The sequence below is a fragment of the Vulpes vulpes genome, chromosome 11 (genome assembly GCF_048418805.1).
Source record: "Vulpes vulpes isolate BD-2025 chromosome 11, VulVul3, whole genome shotgun sequence".
In the NCBI taxonomy this organism is placed as follows: domain Eukaryota; kingdom Metazoa; phylum Chordata; class Mammalia; order Carnivora; family Canidae; genus Vulpes; species Vulpes vulpes.
Window position 1 is genome coordinate 40057995 of NC_132790.1, and position 15373 is coordinate 40073367.

At 39.9% G+C, this 15373-nt stretch overlaps 1 pseudogene; it reads left to right on the forward strand.

Moving 5' to 3' along the window:
• Positions 1-945, forward strand: LOC112915876 (aldo-keto reductase family 1 member B1 pseudogene; annotated as a pseudogene).
• The last annotated feature ends 14428 nt before the right edge of the window (positions 946-15373 follow it).

A 15373-nucleotide genomic window follows, 5' to 3' on the forward strand; every position in this document is an offset into this window, starting at 1 on the left:
ATGGCCAGCGACCTCGTGCTCTGTAACGGCGCCAAGATGCCCATCTTGGGGCTGGGCACCTGGATGTCCCCTCCCGGCAAAGTGACCGATGCTGAGAAGCTCGCGATTGACCTTGGGAACCGCCACATCGACTGCCCTCACGTGTACCAGAATGAGAATGAAGTGGGCTTGGCCATCCAGGAGAAGCTCAAGAAGCAGGTGGTGAAGCGTGAGGACCTCTTCATCGTCAGCAAGCTGTGGTGCACACACCACGAGAAGAGCATGGTGAAGGGGACCTGCCAGAAGACGCTCAGCAACCTGAAGCTCCACTACCTGGACCTCTACCTTCTTCACTGGCCCACGGGCTTCAAGGCCGGGAAGGAGTATTTCCCACTGGATGGGGAAGGCAATGTGATTCCCAGTGACACCAGTTTTGTGGACACATGAGAGGCCATGGAACAGCTGGTGAATGAAGGGCTGGTGAAAGCCTTCGGAGTCTCCAACTTCAACCATCTCCAAATTGAGATCTTAAACAAACCTGGCTTAAAATATAAGCCTGCTGTTAACCAGATCGAGTGCCACCCATACCTCACTCAGGAGAAGTTAATCCAGTACTGTCAAGCCAAAGGCATCGTGGTGACCACCTATAGTCCCCTCGCTCCCCCGACAGGCCTGGGCCAAGCCTGAGGACCCTTCCCTGTTGGAGCATCCCCGGATCAAAGCGATCGCAGCCAAGCACAATAAAACTACAGCCCAGGTTCTGATCCGGTTCCCCATGCAGAGGAATTTGGTCGTGATTCCCAAGTCTGTGACACCCTAACGCATTGCTGAGAACTTTCAGGTCTTTGACTTTGAGCTGAGCACCGTGGACATGACCACCTTACTCAGCTACAACCGGAACTGGAGGGTCTGTGCCTTGGTGAGCTGTGAGTCCCACAGGACTATCCATTCACTGAGGAGTTCTGAAGCTGTTGGTGCCTGTCCGCCCAGGTGCCCGACGTCCCTCCTCCCCTATGTAGCGTAGTGTGGCCTCTGCCCCTCGGTTGGGTCCCTGACCTGCTGACAGCCCGTGAGGTGTTGGGTCTCAACAGCAGTATCAGTAGGTTAGAGTCTCTTCCAGTTTTGCCCTTCTTCTTGTCCAACTGGGGAACGTAAGACCCTGGCACCCTTTTCTAAGTTGAATCTACAAAGTTGAAATAGTGCCAGTAACACCTGGATTTTGGCTACCGGGAACGGTAACCCTTTCATCCAAACTTCTTGCCTGAAATAATAAAGAGTTCTTTTGTGAACTTGAAAAAAAAAATGTTACAGCTACTTTAGAAAATAGGTTGGCAGTTTCTTCTAAAGTTATGCATGTATTCACCATAATTCTCAGCAACCTTACTCCTAGGTATTTATCTAAAAGAAATGAAAAACTGTGATCATCCAAAAACTTGCACATGAATGTTTATGGAAAATTGGAAATAATTCAAGTTCCTTCCCTGGTGAATGAATAAACTCAGATACATCATAGAATGGAATACTACTCAGGAATAAACAGAACAGACTTATATATACAACATGGATGAATTTCAAATGAATTACATTAAATAAAAGAAGATAGACACATAAGGCTGCATAGTATATGATTCCATTTATATGACATTCTGGAAAAGGCAAAATATGTAAATGGAAAACAAATTAGTAGTTGCCAAAGGCTAAGGATGGGAAGGTATTGACTATAACAGGTATGCCCTACAACAGGGAATTTTTTGGATGATGGAAATGTTTCATATTTCCATTGCAGAGGTGATTGCATAACTATATGCATTTGTCAAAATTCATGGAACTGTATGATTAAAGGTGTGAACTTTACTGTATGTAAATTTTACCTCAATAAGCCTGACTCCCTGTCCTTCAAAAACAACGCTACTAAAAACAAAACAAAACAAAACAAAACAAAACAAAACAAAACAAAAAAAACAACGCTACTTGGTTGTCATCGGTGTATCCAGGGATATGACTAATTATTTTGATAACTGGTGAAGCATATCACTTGGAAACCAAATAAATAGTTGTTGATAGGAAAATTTCTCTTCATGAACCTATTCCAGCTAATAAATATACAAAGTAAGATAGAATAATACTATTTTGCCATTTTTAGAGATCTAGTCATTGGTCATCAATGGCCTCTGACATCACTTAAGGAGAGACACAAAATACAGCCTCTTCCTGAGGAATACACATCCTCTATGCAGTAATTTTGCCAGAAAAAAAGAAAAAGTGAAATCAAATCAAGCCTTTATATGCAACTAACCCAATTTTGGGGAAAATGTGGCAGATAGAAGAACATATTATAAAATACACTTTGTAGATAAAATCAGCAAAATCCAGACTGTGGAAACTCTATAGTTTTTCAAAAGTAAACTATAAGGGGAGGGAGGGAAAAAAAAAGATGGAAGGAAACTATAAGTAAAAAGAGAGACATAAAGGATACATTTCAATGTGCAAACCTTGTTTGGATCCTGATTCAGACATACAAATGAAAAAGGTGTTTAAGAGACCATGGGAAATTTGATCACTACCTAAATATTTCATGACAAGACATGGCACTTTTTTTTAAGTGATAACGATTTTAAAAAATGGTTTAAGTTTTTTCATTTGGGGATAGACACCAGATTACCCATAAATGGAACTGTGTGATTGGTGTTCTGGATATGCTTCAAAACAATTTGGAAATGGGGAACTGGGTCCAGGATACAGAAAAAAAAGAAAAAAGGATTGGCTATGAGCTGATAAGTGCTGAAGTTGAAGTTGAGTGATAATGGTTCTAAAGGTTGCTTTTATGATCCTGTCTCCATTTGTATATGTTTTATAATGTCTATAATAAAATATAAAAAAGAAAAGAAAGAAAGAGGAAAGAAGAAATGCAGGGAGAGAACAAGAAAAGATAGAAAAAAGAATAAAATGTTCCTGCTGATACCACAATAATATTGTACTTTAGAGATTACAGAACATTTTCATTCAATATTTCAGGCCAAAGAAACCATTTCTCTGCCAGACACAAGATACCTGCATAGCTTGAGACCCAAACCAGCATAATACATATAAAAGATACTCAATAAACATTCATCAAAAAGATTAACAAAAAAAGAAGAAAGTACAAAAAGAGATTAAACTTAAGTAAATATGAGAATAATCCTTTTTCTGAGACAAGTAAGAAGTGAATGAACACATGCAAAGTTAGGTACTACTTTTAGGCAGTTGTGAAAAGTGGCTCATTGATCTGCCCAATGTGGACATTGTGGTCTTCTAAAAGTGGGCTGGAGTTCTGCTGGGGCATGCAAGTGCAACGGGGAGTTTGAGAGGAACGTGGGTATTTGCTGTGGGCAACGGGCTGTGGATACCCTGGGGATATCCCAGGAGGAAACAGAAATTTATCAGTGTCAAGGCTCTTTAAAGTTATTATGTTTGTTTTATTTATAAAGGAACCCACGTCCCGGGAGAGATTTTATCTATACCCTTTTATGCAGCTCATTTTACCAGTTTCTTTCTTTCTTTCTTTTTTAAACCTAGCCTACCTTCTAGGCCAACATTCAATTTCATTTTTTAAAATAAACTTTGGATGGATCCCTTGCCAAGGATATAGTCATTAAATCTTTACCAAATATTGTTAAAAAGCTATGGGAAAAGACAGCAATGTACCATGGCAAGAGAAGATTGCATGGACATTTGTGCAGATTTCTTCACTGGAGTTTAGGTTTGTTACATGTATCAACCCATGTAAAAAAAAAAAAAGCTAGATGAATTTATTTGGGACAAAACAGATAAACAAACAAAACCAAACAAACTTTAAAAGACCAGTAGAGTCTGGGAATTTCTTCCTTCCCTCCCTGTACCTCCCCTTTCTTCCCTTCTGTTCCTTTTCTTCTTTCTCTTTCTTTCTTTTTTTTTTTTTTTTTGTTTCTTTCTTGAGTCTAGAAATTTCTCATATTTCAACCTGGGAAGGCACATAGATTTTCTGGAAGGGCCACAAGGTTACTTGGTGGTCATGGTTACAGCCCGGGCTTTGGAGTCGGCAGATAAGCATTTATTACTACATTGACCAGAAGAACCCTGTGAGCAAGTGACTCAGATTCTTTGAGCCCTGGTTTCCTTACGCAAACAGGAAAGTTACTGCAGGTTGATGGGGGAAAATAACAAATTTGGAGGCTGGGAAATAATCTGACTTGCTTAATACACAAAGCCAAAATTGACTTCCATTCTTTTGCAAGGGGAATGGGACCATTTAATAAGAGAAAAGGCAGCATCAAAATGATAAATGACTGACATTTGAGTTTTAGTAAGAAACCCATGTCAATTTAGACTAAAAGCTTTTTAGACTCTGTTCCCACTTTTTTAAATGACAGAATGTTAAACATAGAATTTATGGATTAAGAATTCACCTATAAATTTCCTCACTTATAAAATGAGGATGACCGTGAGGATTAAATTAGATGAAGTGGAGCATATGTAGTGTACTCGGGGAGGGAAACAGGCATTCAGATCCAGGAGATAGAGAGACCTCCCCCTAAAATCAATGAAAACCATTCAACACCTTGACATCTAATAGTGAAACTTGAAAATTCCAAAGATAAAGAGAAAATCCTAAGGCAGCAAGTGACAAGAGATCCCTAACTTATACGGGGAGAAATATTAGATTAACAGCAGACCTCTCCACAGAGAGGTCGTGTACATACTATTTTTGATCCTCAATAGATGTCATTGCAAATATTATGATATGCCTGCTGCTGCAAGCCTTAATCCAGTTTAGTAGATTTTGTGCCCAGAAATGATTACAAGGACACCAAGAAGAGTTTGAATAGCCTTTTTCTGAGGAAATTTCCCCATCACTTTCTGATATTCCTTTAACAAGAGACTAGGCCCTTCCATCCGAAAGCTTAGATATAAGAGGGGGGCGCGGCAAGATGGCAGAAGAGTAGGGTCCCCAAGTCACCTGTCCCCACCAAATTACCTAGATAACTTTCAAATAATCCTGAAAACCTACAAATTTGGCTTGAGATTTAAAGAGAGAACAGCTGGAATGCTACAGAGAGAAGAGTTTGTGCTTCTAACAACGTAGGAAGGCGGAAAAAAAAAAAAAAAAAAAAAAAAAAGAAAAAATCAAGTGGGGAGGAGCCCCTGCAAAGAGCCGGCTAAGGCCAGGTGGCAAGAGCCTCCAGAACAGGAAAACCCAGCCGCAGAGAAGCAGGAACTTTTAAAAATCTGCACCGGATTCTTCCCGGAGGGAAAGATGTTTGCAGGGAACTCGGGCAGGATCCCAGGAGGGGCAGTGGAGCCCCCAGGTTCCCAGGGTCAATAAGGGGAAGTCTGCCCTGAGGGAGAGTGTGCCCACCCCGCAGGCTGAGCACAGGAAAGGGCTGGAATGCACGCCCGGTGGGGCCTCGGGAGAAGCTCAGGCACCGGCTCCACACAGAGAGGGCTATGGCCCGGAACACGATTCCAACAGTGCAGGCCCCATATCCCAGGTCGCCGGGGGACACAGCCCTGGATCCAGCACTCCCCCAGGGACAGGGAGAGGCTGGGAGGGCCCCGGACAGCAAGGACGCTCCGTCCCCAGGCGTCCCCCAGCTGTGCAGGTCAGCTTCCCCCGCACCCATGATCATCCAGGCCAGCGCAGACTGGGAGCTGAGATAATTACTGTGGGAGCTGACTCCCGGGCTGGAGAGCTGGCCACTGCCAGTGTGTTTGTTCCTCCTGGTGTCATCCTGTGCCTGGGATGGAGCGGGCCACCAGGGAACAGAGGCCTCTAGGGTAAACAGCTCCCACTGAAGCCAAGCACCTGGCAGGGGGCGGGGCAGCTCCCCCTGGGTTCACACACCTGAGAACCAGCAGAGCAGGCCCTTCCCCCAGAAGACCAGTTAGAAGGACAGGGGAAGTGCAAGTTCTTGACCCAGCAGCACTGGAAAGCTCCAGGGGAAGTGCAAGTTCTTGACCCAGCAGCACTGGAAAGCTGTAAAGGGGTTTACAGTATATAGAACCAGAGGATACCCCTCCTTGTTTGTTTGTTTTTTTTTTTTTTCTCTTCTTTTTTCTTCCTTTTTCTGGTACAACTCATTTTTAGCCATTCTGCACTGAGCAAAATGACTAGAAAGAAGAACTCACCACAAAAGAATCAGAAACAGCCCTCTCTCCCACAGAGTTACAGAATTTGGATTACAATTCAATGTCAAAAAGCAAATTCAGGAGCACAATTAAAAAGCTACTGGTGGCTCTGGAAAAAAGCATAAAGGTTTCAAAAGACTTCATGACTGCAGAGTTTAGATCTGATTTGCAAAAATTAAAAAACAATTAAATGAGATGCAATCCAAACAGGAGGTCCTAACAGCGAGGTTTAATGAGGTAGAAGAAAGAGTGAGTGACATAGAGGACAAGTTGATGGCAATGAAGGGAGCTGAGGAAAGAAAAGAAAAACAATTAAAAGACCACGAGGAAAGGTTAAGGTAAATAAATGACAGCCTCAGAAGGAAAAAAATCTACATTTCATTGGGGTTCCAGAGGGTGCCAAATGGGACAGAGATCCAGAAAGTGTATTTGAGCAAAACATAGCTGAGAACTTCCCTAACTCGGGGAGGGAAACAGGCATTCAGATCCAGGAGATAGAGAGACCTCCCCCTAAAATCAATGAAAACCATTCAACACCTTGACATCTAATAGTGAAACTTGAAAATTCCAAAGATAAAGAGAAAATCCTAAGGCAGCAAGTGACAAGAGATCCCTAACTTATATGGGGAGAAATATTAGATTAACAGAAGACCTCTCCACAGAGACCTGGCAGGCCAGATATGGCTGGCAGGATATATTCAGGGTCCTAAATGAGAAGAACATGCACCCAAGATACTTTATCCAGCAAGGCTCTCATTCAGAATAGAAGGAGAGACAAAGAGCTTCCAGGATAGGCAGAAACTGAAAGAATATGTGGCCACCAAACCAGCTCTGCAAGAAATATTTAGGGGACTCTGTAAAAGAAAGAGGACACCCAAAGATAACCCACAAGAACAGGGACTGAATGGGTATTATGATGACACTAAATTCATATCTTTCAATAGTAACTCTGAACGTGAATGGGCTTAATGATCCCATCAAAAGGTGCAAGGTTTCAGATTGGATAAAAAAGCAAGACCCATCTATTTGCTGTCTACAAGAGACTCATTTGAGACTTAAGGACACCTACAGCGTGAAAATGAAAGGTTGGAGAACCCTTTACCATTCAAATTGGTACTCAAAACAAAGCTGGGGTAGCAATCCTCATACCAGATCAATTAAAGTTTATCTCAAAGACTGAAGTAAGAGATGAAGAGGGACACTATATCATCCTTAAAGGATCTATCCAACAAGAGGACCTAACAATCATGAATATTTATGCCCCTAATGTGGGAGCTGCCAAGTATATCAATCAATTAATAACCAAAGTTAAGACATACTTAGATAATAATACAGTTATACTGGGAGACTTGAACACGGCACTTTCTACAAATGACAGGTATTCTAGGCACAACATCTCCAAAGAAACAAGAACTTTAAATGATACACTGGATCAGATGGATTTCACAGATATTTACAGAACTTTGCATCCAAACGCAACTGAATACACATTCTCCTCAAGTGCATGTGGAACTTTCTCCAGAATAGACCACATATAGGGTCACAAATCAGGTCTTAATCACACCAAAAGATTGGGATTGTCCCCCGCATATTTTCAGACCATAATGCTTTGAAACTAGAACTCAATCACAAGAAGAAATTTGGAAGAAACTCAAACACATGGAGGTTAAAGACCACCCTGCTTAAAGATGAAAGGGTCAACCAGGAAATTAGAGAAAAATTAAAAAGATTAATGAAAACAATTGAAAATTAAGATACAACCATTCAAAATCTTTGGGATACAGCAAAAGCAGTCCTGAGAGGGAAAACATCACAATACAAGCATCCCTCAAAAAACTGGAAAAAACTCAAATACACAAGCTAACCTTGTACCTAAAGGAACTGGAGAAGGAACAGCAAATAAAGGCTACACCCAGCAGAAGAGAGTTAATGAAGATTCGAGCAGAACTCAATGAATTAGAGACCAGAAGACCTGTAGAACAGATCAACAAAACCAGGAGTTTTTTCTTTGAAAGAATTAATAAGATAAATAACCATTAGCCATCCTTATTAAAAACAAAAGAGAAAAGACTCTAATTAGTATAATCATGAATGAAAAAGGAGAGATCACCACCAACACCAAGGAAATACAAACGATTTTAAAAACATATTATGAACAGGTCTACGCCAATAAATTAGGCAATCTAGAAGAAATGGACGTATTCCTGGAAAGCCACAAACTACCAAAACTGGAGCAGGAAGAAATAGAAAACCTGAACAGGCCAATAACCAGGGAGGAAATTGAAGCAGTCATCAAAAACCTCCCAAGACACAAAAGTCCAGGGCCAGATGGCTTCCCAGGGGAATTCTATCAAACGTTTAAAGAAGAAACAATACCTATTCTACTAAAGCTGTTCTGAAAGATAGAAAGGGATGGAATACTTCCAAACTCACTCTATGAGGCCAGCATCACCTTAACTCCAAAACCAGACAAAGACCCACCAAAAAGGAGAATGATAGACCAATATCCCTGATGGACACAGATGCAAAAATTCTCAACAAGATACTAGCCAATAGGATCCAACAATACATTAAGAAGATTATTCACCATGACCAAGTGGGGTTTATCCCCAGGATGCAAGGCTGGTTCAACACTCGTAAAGCAATCAATGTGATAGATCATATCAACAAGAGAAAAAACAAGAACCATAGGATCCTCTCAATAGATGCAGCGAAAGCATTTGACAAAATACAGGATCCATTCCTGATCAAAACTCTTCCAAGTGTAGGGATAGAGGGAAAATTCCTCAGCATCTTAAAAGCCATCTATGAAAAGCCCACAGCAAATATCATTCTAAATGGGGAAACACTGGCAGCCTTTCCTCTAAGATCAGGAATACGACAGAGACGTCTACTCTCACCACTGCTATTCAACATAGTACTGGAAGTCCTCGCCTCAGCAATCAGGCAACAAAAAGAAATAAAAGACATTCAAATTGGCAAAGGAGAAGCAAAACTATCCCTCTTCACAGATGGCATGATATTGTACATAGAAAACCCAGAAGGCTCCACCCCAAGATTGCTGGAACTCATAGAGCAATTTGACAGTGTGGCAGGATGCAAAATCAATGCCCAGAAATCAGTGGTATTTCTATACACTAACAATGAGACTGAAGAAAGAGAAATTAAGGAGTCAATCCCATTTACAATTGCACCCAAAAGCATAAAATACCTAGGAATAAACCTAACCAAAGAGGTAAAGGATCTATACCCTAAAAACTACAGAACACTTCTGAAAGAAATTGAGGAAGACACAAAGAGATGGAAAAATATTCCATGCTCATGGATTGGAATAATTAATATTGTGAAAATGTCAATGTTACCCAGGGCAATTTATACATTTAATGCAATCCCTATCAAAATACCTTGGTCTTTCTTCAGAGAGTTGGAACAAATCATCTTAAGATTTGTGTGGAATCAGAAAAGATCCCGAATAGCCTGAGGACTATTAAAAAAGAAAACCATAGCTGGGGGCATTGCAATGCCAGATTTCAGGTTTTGTACTACAAAGCTGTGATCATCAAAACAGTGTGGTACTGGCACAAAAACAGACACATAGACCAATGGAACAGAAGAGAAGCCATAAATGGCCCCTCAACTCTATGGTCAACTAATATTTGACAAATCAGGAAAGACTATACACTGGAAAAAGAACAGTCTCTTCAGTAAATGGTGCTGGGAAAATTGGACAGCCACATGCAGAAGAATGAAACTAGACCATTCTCTTATACCATACACAAAGATAAACTCAAAATGGATGAAAGATCTAAATTTAAGACAAGAATCCATCAAAATCCTAGAGAACACAGGCAACACCCTTTTGGACTTGGCCACAGCAACTTCTTGCAAGATACATCTATGAGGGCAAGGGAAACAAAACAAAAATGAATTGTTGGGACTTCATCAAGATAAAAAGCTTTTGCACAGCAAAAGAAACAGTCAACAAAACTAAAAGACAATCTACAGAATGGGAGAAGTTATCTGCAAATGCCATATCAGATATAGGGCTAGTATCCAAGATCTAAAAAGAACTTATTAAACTCAACAGTAAAGAAACAAACAATCCAATCATGAAATGGGCAAAGGACATAAACTGAAATCTCACAGAGGAAGACATAGACATGGCCAACAAGCACATGAGAAAATGCTCCGCATCACTGGCCATCAGGGAAATACAAATCAAAACCACAGTGAGATGCCACCTCACACCAGTGAGAATGGTGAAAATTAACAAGACAGGAAACCACAAATGTTGGAGAGGATGTGGAGAACGGGGCACCCCCTGCACTGTTGGTGGGAATGTGAACTGGTGGGGCCACTCTGGAAAACTGTGTGGAGGTTCTTCAAAGAGTTAAAAATAGATCTGCCCTATGACCCAGCAATTGCACTGCTGGGGATTTACCCCAAAGATACAGATGCAGTGAAAAATCGAGACACCTGCACCCCAATGTTTATAGCAGCAATGTCCACAATAGCCAAACTGTGGAAGGAGCCTCGGTGTCCATCGAAAGATGAATGGATAAAGAAGCTGTGGTCTATGTGTACAATGGAATATTACTCAGCCATCAGAAACGACAAAAACCCACCATTTGCTTCGGCATGGATGGAAATGGAGGGTATTATGCTGAGTGAAGTAAGTCAATCGGAGAAGGACAAACATTATATGGTCTCATTCATTTGGGGAATATAAAAATTAGTTAAAGGGAATAAAGGGGAAAGGAGAGAAAATGAGTGGGAAATATCAGTGAGGGTGACAGGACATGAGAGACTCCTAACTCTGGGAAATGAACAAGGGGTGGTGGAAAGGGAGGTGGGGTGGGGGGTTGGACTGACTGGGTGATGGGCACTGGGGGGGAGCACTTGACCAGAAGAGCATGAGTGTTATGCTATATGTTGGCAAATTGAACTCCAATAATTTTTTTTAAAAGGAGATAACACAGGGATACCTAAGTGATTCATAATGAATTTTTCCTGTGAACAAATTTTGATGAAGAAAGGTTGGGCACAGAGGATGAGGATACTATGCCTTGGAGAGAGTGGCAGCCACTTCTCCCTGCCCATCACTCCCCCCAGAGAAGACAGGGTCAGGAAAAGGGAGACCATTCAGGGAAGCTTGTTGCCTAGTCAGTGTGATGTCAATGCATTTTGAAGAACTGGTGTAGAGCCATTAACTAACCAGAATGGTTTTAGCTGCTGCTTTCAGTAGACCCAACCAGGAAGTAGGCACATGCACCCTGTCTATTGTGCCCTTTCCACAATGCAGGCACTCTGCACTGGCTTCGCTGAGAGAATAGAAATGCAATAGCAGAAACCCCAGAAACTCGTTTTCAGGGGATGTATTAAAATTCATATTGACTGACAGAATAGAGCAGAAGTTGAAAAAGAAAAACAATTCGTCCCCTGATTTGTCCCCACATTTAAACTCCCAGAATTGGACTAACTTTGAAACAGACTTGAGTCCATGCACAACCAAAGTGTCAAATAGAAAATATTTCACCAACTTGTGGATTCTGATTCTATGGCTAAAGCAGTTTTGGCACCACCCTTTTCAATCCCTATTTCATGAACATTGATTAGTTGCCTGCTTTAAATTCCTTCCCCCGTAACAATTACACATAAAAGTAAAAGTGATAATCACTGCAAGAAGATGCAGAAATTTTCTTCCTCTTAAAAGAAAGGGCAGCATTGTTTAAAAAAAAAACAAACCAACAAACACTAATTAATTGGATAAAATTACAAACTCATCAGAGTTAAAATGTTCTCCACCAGGAGAAAATGCAATTCAACATATGGTATTGGAAATATGCAAAAAAGGATTTTCCTGTGCTATTTTCTGCAGTTGGGAGTTTGGCCTTAGATTATTTGTGGGTTTCCAAGTATTTGAATTATGCAAGCTGGTTGACTGAGTGGCCTCAAGCATTCAGGAGACAAGCTTTTTCAGCTCATAATAAAAAATGAGTTTCTTTGCAAATGTATATCAAAATCTGCAGTTTCAATTTTCAGCAATTTTGGGGAATGTAAGAAACTTTTTTCAGTTAAATTTATATGCTCAGAGTTGCTTAACATGGAGATTGCCTAAAGCAAAAAAAAGAGAGAGAGAGAGAGACAGTACAACATGAAGATGGATATCTTGAAAATGGTCTTCAAATTAAAAAATAAATTTAAGAATAATGTCAGATGAGCCTAGTTTTGAGTATTTATTCATCTTGTTATAATTTTAAGCATATGTCTTTACACTTGAAATTAGCAAATGCCTAATGTACAAAATAACTGACGAATAGAGCTATAGACATTGATAATATTCCAAGAACATTTAGCACTTCTCAGTGAAGGCCTATTCTATTTTGTAGCCTATCAAAAGTTAAAATAGGGAATGATGAGTGCAAATGTATTTCCTCATCTTACTGTTATTTCTACAAAGTCTACATTTAAAATATTCACCCAAAATCTTGCTCTGAAATAGCATTTCTTATGTCAGAGTTTTATATTTCTGAGTTAATGTTCTTAAAATTCTTAGGATGTCTTGCCATGGAACATTCCCTTAGGCAATCAAACCAAGGCTTTGGGGAACTCATTCAGATTTAAAAAAAAAAAATTCCTCATAATGTAAAATCATTTGTTTGATTTTGGTTTATATATTTGATTCAATTTTAGCTATGGTTTTGAAGGTCACCTTTACCTTTTGCCTGTGGGTGAAGAATTACATAAATAATAGTAGTATCTTCAGAATGTATATATTGTGCATGATTACTTAGCAATAATAATTAGCATAACTTTTAGACTTCTGAATAAAGATATATATTTATTTTTCAAGACCAAAGGGACTATATCAACTTCACTCAGGTTTTCATCCATTTTACCAAAGGGAGTTGCTTGTGTGAATTGCATTCTCCAACATATACTGGACCATTTCTCTTCCTTTCACTAACACCCCTGACTTCTGTTTTTTACTTTACTTTTAACCAAGGCCGAATGAAAGGTCTGATGACATAATAGTTTGTCAAAAAGTCATAGAATTTTCCCTGAGCACAACTTCAGTTTTATATTATTTAGAGCTCTTTAGTATTAATGTGACAGAAAATCCAACCGCAAGTGTTTTAAACAAAAAGTTAGTCTTTTGGCTTATGTAACTGTTAAGTCTCAAGGGTGGTGTTGCATCAAAGGATTCTGACTGAACTCAAAATCTTCCCAGAGAACTTAGACTTTCTTTGTTGCTTCTCTGGCTCACTTCTTTATGTAGACTTTCTTATTCTGCCAGTGGTGGCAGATGTCACACCAATTCTATATCCACTTCACTCAAGTCCTGTAGGAAATAATGTGTGCTTTTACCTCATGAGTTTCAGCCAAAGTCTTCTTGGTCTTAGGTATTTTGACTGGGTCATATATACATCCTTGAAACAACTGCTGTGGCCAAGAGAACACAAAGCATGGATGGGTTTAAATTGACTAGGGCCAGCTATTTGCAAATGACCTATCAGATAAAGGGCTAGTCTCCAAGATCTATAAAGAACTTATTAAACTCAACAGCAAAGAAACAAACAATCCAATCATGAAATGGGCAAAGGACACGAACCGAAATTTCACAGAGGAAGACATAGACATGGCCAACAAGCACATGAGAAAATGTTCCGCATCACTGGCCATCAGGGAAATACAAAACAAAACCACAGTGAAAATATCAGTGAGGGTGACAGAACATGAGAGACTCCTAACTCTGGGAAATGAACAAGGGGTAGTGGAAAGGGAGGTGGGTGGGGGGTTGGGGTGAATGGGTGATGGGCACTGACGGGGGTACTTGGCAGGATGAGCATGGGTGTTATGCTATATGTTGGCAAATTGAACTCCAATAAAAAAAAAAAAAAAAAAAAAACCCTGACATTTCTAAATAAATAAATAAATAAATAAATAAAAGACTAGGGCCAAATCTGGGGTCATGGTAGAGGACAATTTCCTCAGAAGTCCTTGGCTGAAAATATGAAAATGATGGCAAATGCCAGGAGAAATATAGATTCAATAGCCAAAAGACATCTTTTCATGAAGGTTCTATCTTACACGTTTTTATTAAGCTATATTTTAATTTTATTACTTTCAATATGTTCTGTACTTTTGGTTTTGGTTTCTTATAATGCAAAGACTATTTATAGAGTTTTAAAATATCCAAGTAGTGGTATATATTAGTTTGCTTAGATTACTAACAAAATACCACAGACTGAGCGGCCAAAACAACGAAAATTAATTTTCTTACTGTTCTGGAGATTGGAAACTGAAGATCAATGTACCAGCAGGACTGGTAGGTATCTGGTAAAGGCTCTCACCTTGGGTGGCAGAGGGCCACCTTACCTCTTGTGCTTCTATGATTTTTCCTTGGTGTGTGTGGTACATGTGGAGAGAACAAGAGAACAAAGGAGCTCTCTGGTGTCTCTTCTTATAAGGACACTAATTCTATTAAATCAGGACCCACTCTTATAACCTCATTTAAACTTAATTTTTTCCTTAAAGACCTCATCTCCAAATATAGCTACATTGGGGGTTAGAGCTTCGGCATATGAATTTGAGGGGCATAAACATTCAAACCAAAACATTTTTAAAATTTATATTATTATTAATTTCTAGATTTTTTTCAGGCTAATCATAGTGTAGTGGTTAAAAAGACAAATTCTGAGGGGATCCCTGGGTGGCTCAGTGGTTTAGTGCCTGCCTTCTGCTCAGGGCGTGATCCTGGAGTCCCAAGATCGAGTCCCACATCAGGCTCCCTGCATGGAGATTCCTTCTCCCTCTGCCTGTGTCTCTGCCTCTCTCTTTCTCTCTCTCCCTCTCTCTGTGTCTCTCATGAGTAAATAAGTAAAATCTTAAAAAAAAAATAAAGACAAACTCTGAGTCACTTTACTTTGATACCACTTCCCACTTGTGAATTTCACTTGAGCATTTCACTTAATACCCCTGTATTTGGTCTCCTTAACTGCAAAATAACAGAGGAGAGTATTGGGGGGAGGGTGAAATAAAGGGAACCAAGAGTACACTTATTATGAGCAATGACTATAGAATTGTTAAATCATTATATTGTACACCTGGAACTGATAAAACACTGTATGTTAATCATACGTCAACAAAAAATAACAACTCTCTACCTTACTGGGTTTTAGAGGACGAAGGTGTACTTAAAACTGTTCCTGGCACATAGGAAATGATTAACAAATATCTCTTCTTTTCC